Genomic DNA, 13,543 nt, shown 5'->3' with positions numbered 1-13,543 from the left:
CCTCCACTGAGAGAAGTCAAAAGGAAGCCAATTGAATTAAGTGTTCATGGTCTAAAGGGTTCTCTTCTCAGTCACTCACTGGCTCTAGCCACACTGTTGCATTAGTACAAGTAGTTCTGCATCCAGATCTTATTAATCTGGGGTAGGTGGAGATAATGGAATTCCACAAAGCTGCTCCTCTCCTAGCTTACCTACCCCTCTGAGCTTTGCAGCATGCAAGTTCTGGTAAATGTTGTTTCCTAGATTCAAAGACATCCCTATTCATAAACAAGGAATCCTCCCTTTGTCTTAACTTCCACATTGATAACCTATCTTTTCTCAGAACTCCTAGATCTGTTGCTTCATTTTGGTTATAACTAAAGGAAAATAAAATCCTGAATTGCAATAGCCTAATCAACAAAACTAAGTATGGAAGGTGATTTCAAAGAAAACTTTTTAATTTTTCTAAAATATTATTCTATTATTCTAAATTATTCTAAAATATTATTCTAAAATTATTCATTATTCTAAAATAATTATTCTAAAATAATTCAAATTATTCTTCATTATTAAAAATGCCTATCCCATTATATATCTATATTTTCAGAGAATCACTGATAATTCATATAATTATTTTTAGAGCAGTCTACCACCATAGTCTCTGCTTTCATATATTTCATGATTTAGAGAAAGAAAAGTCTTGACACAAATAATCAAATAATGCAAAAGGAATCCTTACTATGACTAAGAGAACTGGTTACAAGTATATCCATCCATTCTAATATAAAATTTAACAGGAAAACCAGGGAAGTTTCACAAGGAAAATTCTGACTTAGTGATACAGAATACAATTAAACAAGAGAATATTAGGTAGATATTTGGGCTTTGACCATAGGATTGAAGAGAGGGAGTCTGTGTATTTATTGAGCTACTTATTTTATTACCTTGGTGGATATGATCTAGGGTATTGACATAACCAAGTACTTCATCATTTCTGCTGACCTGAGGAATGCCCAATGTGGGGCTATCAAACAGAATTGGTAAATACATGCTGAGAAATTAAAGTTTGTAAATTTTGTTTTGTTCTCCTATCACTTCAACTTTGGATGCCTTTACTATGAGCTGGATGCTGAAACAACCAAAAAATGGGAGCATGGTCTTGCAAACAATCAGTTAATTGAAAAGGTAACCACCATCTGGCATCAGAATTTGAATCCTTGACTATGGGTTTGAGAAATGGAATGGTCTATTCAGCCAGCACTACTCCTTTGACAACCCTGGATGTAAACCTTTGGTTATACCATGTAGGGATTTTCATAGATATGGATATTGGCAATACTTCCTTCTGTGGCACTCATGATGAATCTCTTTTCTTTACATTCACCAAAATTTCTACTATGGAGCCACTGCACTGATTTTTGCTCCTTCAAATCTACTTGATGTTCAAATCTTCCTGGGTATCTTTCCTGTGTCAAGTCTGACACTGCCAGTCTCTAATTTATCCTGGGAAAGGCAAATAAAGCTTTGCCTTCCAAAAAAAACATTTATACAAATTTATTTTTTGCTCAGAGCTAAAATACTTTCTACTTAGTATATACGTGTTACAAAGTTACATGAAAAAGATGTGGAATATTTCATGAACTAGGTACATAAATTAAACAAATGACTTTAAAATTACCTTGTAAATGTTAAGTATCTGCATGGTTGTCTTCTTGGAGTTTTATATTAATAATTTATATAAATATGTCTTGGATTTCAGATCAATTTCCAAATGAGTTTCTTTTTATTTTCTGTGAGATCAACTGTGTATATTATGGAGATCTTAAGCTATGTAAACATTTGAGTGTGACCCAATAAATTATATGATCTCCTAAATAATAAGGAAACAAGAACAAATATTAGCAATAAAAATAAATATGTGTATGCTTCAAATGGAGAAATGAATAAATGCCTGTATAATATTCTGAATTCAGAAGACAGTTTTTCAACATTACAGCAAAGCTTACATAAGACTTAGGGTTTTTAAAAAAATTGATTTACTAGTGTTTCACAGAAAGTACAGTAAGTAATCCTAAATGAGCCATTGCATAAGTGGAAGTCTACAAGCTTTGAAAATCAAGGGTATAATGAACATGCATGAATTGTTTATTTGAAAGTTATTAAAGTAAGAAATTTTATGTTGTATGGGTCACCACAATAATTTTTTTCAAAAAAAATTCCTGTCCAGAATTTTTTAATTAATTTCAGGACACAAAAAGGAAAGCTAAACAGATTGGAAAGAAAGGTATATAACTTTCTCTATTTTCATATGACATGGTTGAAAATCACATAAAATCAACTTTTAAATCTACTAGACCTTATCCTAAATTTTTCATATATGTGGACTCATGCAATATTTTTCCATTGTTGTCAGGCTTATTTCACCCAAAACAATGTTTTTGAGATTCATCCCTGTGGCAGCATCTATCAGAATTTCATTCTTTTTTAGTGTATGTATATACCAAGGAGACAGAAACTAGATTAAAGATTTTGGGGGGCAGGGGGAATGGGGTAATAGGTAGTTATTTTGTAATGGGTATGGAGTTTCTTTGAGAGGTGATGAAAAGTTATGGCCATAGTTAGTGGAGATGGCAGAACAACATTTTGAATATAATTAATACATCTGAAATGTACACTTAAAACGGTTGAAATGGGAAATTTTATATTACATATACATGTTACAATAATAAATTTTTGAAAAAACCTATTAGAACTAAAAGACGAGTTTAGCAATATTACATGAAATAAGCTTAATATAAAAATTAATTACATTTCTACCTACTAACAATAATTAATTGGAAAATAAAATTTGAAAATTATGATTACTTATAATAGCAGTGAAACACATCTCCAGCACATAGAATGGTACTAACATACATTGGATGCCTGATAAATGTCATTAAGCTTACTAAATGAGACCAGCCAGGAAAATAATGGCCAGATCAGGTTCTTAAAGATTATGAGAACAAGTTTAGACTTTACCCTGAAATTAATGGGAAGCCAGCAGAGCAGGTGTGTCCAGATAATAGTAGGTGTGTAACAGATATCACTGATGAAAAAGTGAATAGATAGCTACCATTGTATCAACAGAGGGGAAAAGTTAGTCCTTTTTTATACCCTTGAAAGGTATTTATTGCATCAAATAAAAGTCACATATTTTAAAGTTTTGATTTGATGAGCTTGGTAAATATGTAGAGTCATGCAACACTCATTACAGACAGGTTTTAGAGTATGATGCCTGCAAAATTTCTTTAAAATCACTCACCAACCCTAGTCACAGGCTACAACTGATGATTTCTGTCACTCTTGTTTATATTCTAGAGTGTACTCTTGATGCTCCATGGGCTCAGCTCTTTAGGCTTCATTCTTAAGTGACCCTGTAATCCTCCCTCCTGACATAAGGCTTGTTTATTTCCAGGCCTCCCGTGCCAGCTTTGATGGTTCTTCTTTCTTCCTGATCTCAGTTGTGATCTATCATGTGAAATGTCTCATCTTTTCCTGGGTCCCCAGCCATCTGAGCCTTCTCTCTTCTGTCCATGACAGGATCAAGAATGACAGAGCTCTCTTTTCTTGTTTCTGTTCTTCTGTGTGAGTGTCTATTTATATAAGACCCAAAGTGGGGATGGGAATTTAACCTGAGTCATGCCTTTTACTGGTGTGGTTGAATTTAAAAACCCTAAAGCAGTCCTATCAAGTAATTTAATCAAATGCCCCTCAACTGAATTTAATGCAATTAAAGTGTATCACACCCAGAGTGTTACAGCAAAGTCAGGAGTTTGGAGGGGCAGAAAACCCAGAGAGGCAGAAGAAAAGATTTATTATGCATGGGTCCAGAGGAGAGTCAATCTACAAATTCTAAGCCCCATTTCTCAATTTTCATTGGTTTATATAGGATTTTATGTGGGACTAGCATGGCTCTCATTCATTGGCTAACATGTTGCTAGGTGAAATTTTGCAAGTGGGGTTACAGAAGCAGAAGGCAAGTGCAACATCATGCTTTCATGGGCTGTTGTACAGAAGCAGGGGGCAGGAGTTGTTAATTCAATTACAGAAGTGGTGGGTAAGAGTGGTTCATTTGATAATCTCCTGCAAGGCCATGTTTTTAGGGGCTGATTTACAGAAGCATGGGCAGAAGTGGCTCATTAGATATTTTTCTGCAAAGTTATGCTTTTTATTTCTCAACAATTCCCCCCTTTGATGACCTTCTAATTTTTATAGGGTGCCACTCAAGTTAAGTGGACAAGCAACTTAAGGTAGTAAAGCATTTTACAAGACACAAGCATGTTATTAAGATTAGTATTTTTTTTAACTACATTCCAGTTTCTGAGAACTGTAGTTCTTAGTTAAGTCCCAAACAGTAAGTTGAGCAGGTTGAAGAGGAGCAGGAACCACAGAGAACAGGAGTCCATCTGGTCAAGTGATAGTGATTTTTGGTGGCTCTGGACAATTCAGATTTTCAAGGGTCAGGTACACGGCGAGTTATCCAGTCATTTTGTTTTTCATTGGAGTGTGCCCTTTTAACTCTATGATGAATCCAAGGGGCAATACCTGAAACTTTGAGAGCAGTGGGGATTACAAGGATACAGTATGTGGGCCTATCCAAGTGGGCTGGAGAGGCTCCTTTTTCCAGTTTCTTTTTAACTAAACTAGATTCCAGGTAAGTGTGGGTGTATTGAGTGGCCTAATGGGATGGAATCCTGAGACAGGATAATTTTGTGTATTTGGGCTGGGGTTTTACTAACTGCTGGAAGGTAGAATCCTGGTCAATTTTTTTCCAGAAGTTTGAGATTTCCCTTGAAGGTATGAATTATTGGGGGTGGTTGTTCAAAGGTAAATAGCCTGAGGGTCTGGGGGTGCATCTGACTTTAAGGAGGGCTAATGGGAGCAGATTTACTCACAGGCCAGTGGGTTTTTGGGGCAGGGGTTGGGTTTTTTAAATAGAACTTGGCTAGTGTGGTTTTGAGGGTTTGATTCATGCATTTTACTTTCCCTGAGCTCTGCAGCCTATATGCTGTGTGGAGTTTCCACTTAATTTCTAACATTTTGCTAGTTCTTGGGTGATGGCTGCTAAAAAGGTTGGGCCATTGTTGTTGTTTATGGATAAGGGTATTTTGTGCTGGGAAACTATCTCTTGGAGCAAAGCTTTAGTTACTTTTCTTGCCTTTTCAGTGTAGGTGGGAAAGGCTTTGACTCAGCCCAAGAAGGTGCCCATTATTACTAATAAGTACTTATACCTTTGACTTGGTTTTAGTCCATTGTTAAGTCTTTAAAGGGGCAGTTCCTGTGTGTTGGATGCTGGCCAGGGCCTGGGGACCTTGGGAGGGGTTGTTTTTAGCACAGGTTTGGCATCAACTGCTAATGGTGGTGCAGAATGAGGCCATCCAGGCAATGTAGTAATATTTTCTGAACAGGGTTCCTAAAGCAGTCTTTCCCAGGTGGGTGAACTGGTGGTATTGTTGAACAAGGGTGTAGGCAGCCTACTTTGGGATGAAGACTTGGTTGTTTGGGAGTATCCAGTTTTCCTCTGGGGTCTGGTTCTTTTTTTGAGATGACAAACTTTAGATACTTAATTTGTTGCTGGCAAATCTGAGTCATTTTTCAGGACACTTTATAGCCAGTTTATGTTAGAAGTTGTAGAAGGGTCCGAGTTCTCTCCCAGAAATTTTCTTCTGTCTCACTAGCCAGCAAGAGGTTATCTACGCACTGAATTTAAGTTTTCCTGTGGGTAGGAAGCCAGATCCACTGCCAGGGCTTCTTCAAAAAGGGTGGGGGATTTTTTGAAGCCCTGTGGGAGTCAAGTCTGTAGGGGTCCCCGAAGTAATGTGCGGGGCTCAAGTCATGTTGCTAGGAAGGATTGATGTGTGCCAAGTGGTGAGGGTGTGTCCAGCTGTGTCTGTACCTGCAAGTAAGCAGAAAGGAGCCAATGTCCTGATAAGAAGAAACTCTAAGAAAACCCTCTTCAAAGAACTTCATGCCTGATAGCCCCTGCTCTGAGAACAATGACCCAGTTAACTGCTTTAAATAAAGCTTGTGGTGCCAGCTTGGGGTCTTGGCTTTGCCATCAGCTAGCCTGGCCCACCTGGTCCCCTCTAATCTTATCTCTGTCTCTGTGTGTCTTTCTTCAGCTCCTGTCACCTCTACTCAAGTTCTCAGTTCACCTGAGCAGGTCGCAACACTCTGTATAACAAGGAAATAAGCCCCTTTTTGGATATGTGGTTTCCAAAATTTTTCTTTCCATTGAGTAATCTGCCTTTTTACCTTCCCGTAAAAACCATTTGAAGTGCAAAAGTGTTTAAATTTGAGGAGGTCCCAATTACTTATTTTTTCTTTCATTGGTTTTGCTTTGGATGTAAAGTTTAAGAAACCACCATGTATCAAGAGATTTTGAAGATTTTTCCCTACATTTTCTCCTAAGATTTGTATGTTTCTAACTTTTTTGTATAGGTCTTTGATCCATTTTTTCTTTTATGTGTGTGTGTGTAAGGTGTGAAATAGAAGTACTCTTTCTTTCTTCTGGATATGGATATACAGTTCTCCCAGCACCATTTGTTGAATATATTCTTCTGGCCTCTCTGGAAGGGCTTGAGAGCCTTGTCAAAAATCACTTCAGTATAAATGTGAGGGTCCATTTTTTTACTCTCCATTCAGTTCCATTGGTGAGCATGTGCCTCTTCATGACAGCACCATGCTGTTTTTTTACCACTGTAGCTAAGTAATGTGCTAAAAGTCAGGACATGAATGCCCTCCACCTTAGGTTTTGTTTTTTAAGACATTTTTGACTATTCATGCCCTTTACCCTTCCAAATAGAGTTGACACTGATATTTCCATTTCTGCAAAAAAGGCTTTTGGAAGTTTTATTGGTATTGTGTTGAGTCTGAAAATAATTTGTATAAACTTGACTTAATAATATTTAGTCTTCTAGTCCATGAATGCAGAATGTCCTTCCATTTATTTAGATCTTCTTTGTTCTTTCAGCAAAGTTTTGTAGTTTTCTGAATAGAAGTCCTTTAAGTCCTTGGTTATGTTTATTCCTATATACTTTATTTTTTAGTCACTCTTATAAATAGGATTTTTTCTTGATTTACTCCTCAGATTGCTCATAATTAGTGTACACAAACACTTTTGATTAATTTTTGTGTATTAATCTTCTATTCCATCACATGGCATTACTCATTTATTAGCTCTAGTAACAATGTTGTGAAATTTGGGGGATTTTCTAGTTATAGCATCATGTCATCAATGAAAAGCAAAAGTTTTACTTGACTCCACATTTGGATGCTTTTTTTTTAATTTTTAAATTTTTGTATTTTTTTATTTCTCTCCTCTTCCCCATCCTCCCCCCCCCCAGTTGTCTGCTCTCTGTGTCCATTTGCTGTGTGTTCTTCTGTGTCCACTTATATTCTTGTCAGCAGCACCAGGAACCTGTGTCTCTTTTTGTTGCATCATCTTGCTGCATGAGCTCTCCATGTGTGTGGTGCCACTCCTGGGCAGGCTGCAATTTTTTCATGCTCGACAGCTCTCCTTATGGGGCACACTCCTTGTGCCTGGGGCTCCCCTATGCAGGGGACACCCCTGCATGGCATGGCACTCCTTGTGCTCATCAGCACTGCATGAGGGCCAGCTCATGACATGGGTCAGGAGGCCCTGGGTTTGGAAACTTGACCTCCCATGTGGTAGGTGGATGCTCTATTTGTTGAGCCAAATCCACTTCCCTTGGATGCTTGGTATTTCTTTTTCTTGCCAAATTTCTCTAAGAACTTCAGGCACAATAATGAATGACAGTGGAGAGAGTAAGCATCTTTGTCTTATTTCTGATAGTGGAAAAGCTTTCAGTCTTTCACCATTGAGTATATTGGCTGTGGGTTTTTCACATATGCACTTCATCATGTTGGGAAAGTTTCCCACTATTCCTATCTTTCAGAACATTTTTTTTTTTAAATCAAGAAAGGATACTGGATGTTTTCAAATACGATTTTGCATCAATCGAAATGATCATGTGATTTTTTTTCCTCTTCAATATATTAACATGGTATACTATATTGATTTTATATTAATCTGTCCTTGCTTGTTTGGAATGAAACCTTTTGATAATGATGTAAAATTCTTTTAACATGATGTTATATTCAGTTAGCAAGTGTTTTTTTGAGGATTGTTTCATCTATATTCATTAGAGTAATTAGTCTGTAATTTCCTCTTTTATCTGGATTTGGTATTAGAGTGATGTTGGCTACATAGAATGTGTTTGTTAGCATTCCCTCCTGTTTAAGATTTTGGAAATGTTTGAGCAAGATTGGTATTAAATCTTCTTTGAGTGATTAGTAGAATTCCCCTTTGAAGCCAGCAGGTACTGAACTTTCATTTTGGAGAGGTTTTTAATGACTCTTATTACTTGTGATTGGTTTGATGAGATCTCTATTTCTTTAGGGTCTATGTAATTTGTTCATGTTTTTCTAAGGAATTTGTGCATTTCATCTATGTTATTTAATTTCATATGGTTGTTTATATTATTTTATGATAGCTCTTATTCCTATGGGATCAGTAGTAATGATCTTCTCTCATTTCTGATTTTATTTTTTTGCACCTTCTCTCTTTTTTCTTTGCCTATCAATCTAAGGGTTTATCAATTTTGCTGATTTTTTCAAAGAAATACCTTTGCTCTTGTTTATTATCTCTTTTTTTGTTTTTGTTCTCAAATTAATTTATTTCTCTTCTACTCTTTGTTATTTCTTTCTTTCTACTTGCTTTTGGATTAGTTTTCTGTTTTTCTTCTGTTTCCTCCAGGTATTTGTAGTCTGTTACTTGAACTCTTTTTCTTTTTAAATGTGGCCTTAAGAACAATAAATATTGTCCTCAGCACTGCCTTCAAAGTATGCCATATGTTCTGAGATATTGTTTTCTCCTTTTCATTCACCTGGAGATATTTACTGATTTCTCTTGTGATTTCTGCTTCACTCACTGATTTGTTTAAACATGTGTTGTTTAACATCCATATTGTTGAGAGTTTTCCCTTTATCTACATATTATTGCATTCTACATTCATTCTAATATGATCAAAGAAAGTGATTTGTATAATTTCAATCTTTTTAAAATTTATTGAGACTTGTTCTGTGACCCAAAATATGGTCTATCATGGAGAAGGAGCCATGAACACTTGAAAATAATGTATATCCTGCTGTTTTGGAGTACAATATTCTATATATGTCCATTAAGTATAGTTCATTTATCATATTATTCAAACTCTCTTTTGTCCTGTTGATCCTGTGTCTGGATGTTCAATCCAATGATGAGAGTCATGCACTGGAATCTCCAACTATTTTTGTAGAGACATCTATTTCTCCCTTCAGTATTGCCAGTGTTTGCCTCAATATTTTTGGGCACACTGGTTAGTTTCATTAATGTTTGTTATTGTGATTTCTTCTCAATGAATTGCCCATACTATTAATATCTAAAATCCTTCTTCATCTCTTTTAGCAGTTATGCATTTAAATTATATTTTGCCCTTTATTTTTCTGGCTACTCCAGTTCTTTTCCACTAACTGATGTGTGGACTATTTTTTTCCAAACTTTTACTTTTATCATATGTGTGTCCTCCATGCATATAAGGTTGGTCTCATGTAGAGAGGACATAGATGGCTGATATCATTTTTATACATTTGGCCAGTTTGTGTCTTTTGACTGGTGGTTCAGTCCATTAACATTCAGTGTTATTACTGTAAAGGCATTACTTACTTCATCCATTTTATCCTTTGACTTTCCATTGTCTGCTTAACCTTTTTGTTACCCTTACTAATAATATTTTCTAACTTTCTCCCCTGTCTTTCCCTTTCTGGATGAGTGTGGCACTCATTTCTGTATTTCTTGGAAGTTTTGTCTCTTGGAGCCAGACTCTTTCAGTTTCTGTTTATCTGTGAAGACTTTAACCTCACCTTCATCTTTAAAGGACAGTTTTGCTGGGTATAGAATTCTTACTTGGCACTTTTTCACTTTCAGTAATTTATGTATATCATACCAATGCCTTATTGCCTCCATGGTTTCTGATGAGAAATTGACACTTAGTCTTATTGAGTGTCTCTTGTATGTAATGCATTGATTTTCTCTTTTTCCTTTCATATTTCTCTCCTTATCACTGGCATTTGATATTTTGAATAGTATGTGTCTTAGAATAGGTTTATTCTGAACTATTCTGTTTGGAGTATGTTGTCCTTCTTGGATGTTGGTATTTTTGTCTTTCATATGGGTTGGACAATTTTGTCATTATTTCCTCAAGTAGTCTTTCTGCCCCTTTTCTGTTCTCTTATCCTTCCAGGACACTCATGATACATATACTTGTGTATTACACAGTCATTCAATTCCTTTAGAGACTGTTCAATTTTTCTCATTATTTTCTCTCTCTTCTCCGATCTTTTCAAGTTCAGATACTCCATATTCTAATTCACTTATTCTTTTCTTAGCAATTTGAAATCTGCTGTTATATGACTCTAATATATTTTACTCTCATCCACAGTGCCTTTCATTTCCATAAGATCTGTTACTTTTTTTTAAAAGGTTTCAAATTCTTCTTTGTGTTAACCCAGCTTCTTTTTAATATCCTTAATGTCTTTAGCCTTCCCATTGAATTTATTGAGGAGCTTTGTTTGGATACCTGTAATTAGTTGTCTCAGATCCTGTGTTTTTTCTAGAGGTTTAATTTGGTCATTTGATTGGGCCATATTTTCCTGTTTCTTAATATGTCTTATATTTATATTGGTATCTCAACATCTAATCTTTTTGGTGTGCTTATTCTGTGTTGTTTTTTTTGTTTTGTTTTGTTTTGTTTTTAGCCTACCACTTTTTTATTATTTGACTTTGACACTTGGTTGAACTTATATTGAAATTTTGTAATAGCTCATGGTGAATAAACCATATTTTTCAGCTCTCATTCATCTGATTTTTATTTTCAAATATGATGCAGTTTTTGACATTACACTATATGAGCTCAAATTTCATCTGCAGGATCAAGCTTCCATTCCCCAGTTCTGTCTCCAAGAATGTTAAAATGCAATATTTGTTTTTGTTTTTCCTCTACTTATTTTTAATTATCCTTTTGTTTTCTCTAGCTGCTGTTACCTGAAATACTAATTTTGGTAGGAAAGTCCTCTTGGTAACAACTTTTCCATATCAGATTTCCCAGCCAAATCAGGTTCAGAGACCCATAAAGTGGGATAGATTGATTCCAGCATGCTCTGGTGACAAAAACCTAAAAGCCCCAAATTTCTAATTGAGGTTTCCCCAGCTCTACACTTCCCTAATGTGTCCAGCACCATTCATCCCATTGGTTCCTGCTGCCCTAAGATGCTGTTGTGCCTTTAATTCTTAGCTGACATAGCCCCTGATGGGGGTGTGGTTGAGTCTGCACCTGTTCACCTTGCTGAGATGAAATTATTGCACAGCTCTCAGCCACTGATTGCAGTTATCTAATCAACTGCCACAACCTGTGCTGCCCCTCCCCCAGGTGGGCAGGTTAAATATGCTTATGCTGATTTGAGAATGTTCAAACTATGCAGCTCTTCCTCTCCTTCCTGGGGCACACTGAGGATGGGAGTGCAGCATCCCTTTAAGGTGGGGAGGGTGAATCTTCCCTCACTGCCCCTAGATAGACCCCTGCTTCCTCTCCTTTCTGGGATGTCTTGGGACCAGATGTGCAGCCAGCCTTTTAAGGTGGACTGAGTGAATCTACCTGTTCTGTCCCCAAAAAGTTATCAAAGTACACCCAAGTACCACTCCTGCTGGGTATGGGGTCCCAAGCCTTGGCTGCTGCTGGCTTTCCAACATGGTCACTGAACCTGATCCCTACTATCCCAGAAGTCTGGTGTGCTTGTTAATCATGTTTGCTTCCATTTCTGCCAAGGATGGAGATTGAACAAAGCTGCCAGCTTCTTTGTGTAATAACGTTTATGATTAGGGTGTGGGAAATCTCCAACTTCATTCCTCTTCTCGAGGGTGAGTTTGCTATTTGAGGCCTCTTACACTTCCATATTAATTTGATTACTGGATTTTCCATTTCTGAAAAGAAGGCTGTTGGAATTTTTATTGGGATTGCGCTGAATCTACAAATCACTTTGGGTAGGATTGACAGCTTTAAGAATAGTATTTTATTCCACGAACACAGAATGTCCTTCCATTTATGTACATTTTCTTTGATTTCTTTTAGCTATGTTTGATAGTTTCCCATGTACATGTTCTTTACTTCATTGGTTAAGATTTATTCATTGATATTTGATTATTTAATTGCTATTTTGAATGGATTTTTTCTTGATTGTTTCTTCTGATTGTTCATTGCCTGTGTATAGAAAAACTGTGCTTTTAGGGCATTAACTTGTATACCACCACTTTGTTGAGTTCATTCATTAGCTCTAATAGCTTTCTTGCATATTTGTTCAGGATTTTTGGTATATAAGACCATGTCATTTGCAATTAGGGAAACTATTACTTCATCATTTCCAATTTAGATGTCTTTTATTTGTTTATAAAGCCCAATCACTCTGGAAAAGATTCCCAGAACCATGTTGAATTACAATGGTGACAGTAGGCATCCTTGTCCTTTTGCTAATCTTAGAAGTCTATCACCATTAAATAAGATGTTAGCTGTGGGCATTCATATCTGCCATTTATTGTGTTGATGAAGTTTCCTTACCTTCCTATTTTTCTACGTTTTTTTTAATCAAGAAGGATGCTGGATTTTGTCAAATTTGTTTGCCACTTAAGATCATGTTTCTTTCCCTATCGCTGCATTAATGGGTTTATTACATTAATTGATATTCTTATGTTGAACCAACTTTGCATAGCAGGGATCAATTGCAATTGATCATTGTATATAACTATTTTAATATGCTGTTAGATTCATTTTGCTAGGATTTTAAAGGGATATTTGTATCCTTATTCATGAAAGATATTGGTCTGCAGTTTTATTTTCTTTTGTTATCTTTACCTGATTTTGGTATAAGTGTGATATTATCATAGAATGAATTAGGTGGGGTTCCCTCCTTTTCAATTTTTAGAAGAGTTTGAGAAGAATTGGAGTTAATTCTTGGAGTGATTAATAAACTTGCCCTGTGAAGCCATCTTTTCCTTGGGAGGTTTTTGATGACTGAGCCCATCTCTTACTAGTAATTTGCTTGTTGTGATCTTCTATTTCTTCTTGAGTCAATGTTATTAGTAGGTGTCTTTCTAAGAATTTTTCTATTTTATCTATGTTACCTAATTATTAGCATCATGTTGTTCATAGTATCCTTTTTATTTTAGCTTGGTCATTGCAATGCCTCCTGTATTAGTCAGCCAAAGGGGTGCTGATGTAAAATACCAGGAACTGGTAGGTTTTTATAAAGGGTATTTATTTGGGGTAGGAGCTTACAGTTACCATGCCATTAAGAATAAGTTACTTCCCTCACCAAAGTCTATTTTCACGTGTTGGGGCAAGATGGCTGCCAGCAGCTGTGAAGGTTCAGGTTTCCTGGGTTTTTCCTTTCCAGGGTTTAGCTTCTCTCT

The sequence above is a fragment of the Dasypus novemcinctus genome, chromosome 15 (assembly GCF_030445035.2).
Source record: "Dasypus novemcinctus isolate mDasNov1 chromosome 15, mDasNov1.1.hap2, whole genome shotgun sequence".
NCBI lineage: Eukaryota > Metazoa > Chordata > Mammalia > Cingulata > Dasypodidae > Dasypus > Dasypus novemcinctus.
Note: the sequence above shows the minus strand (reverse complement) of the source record.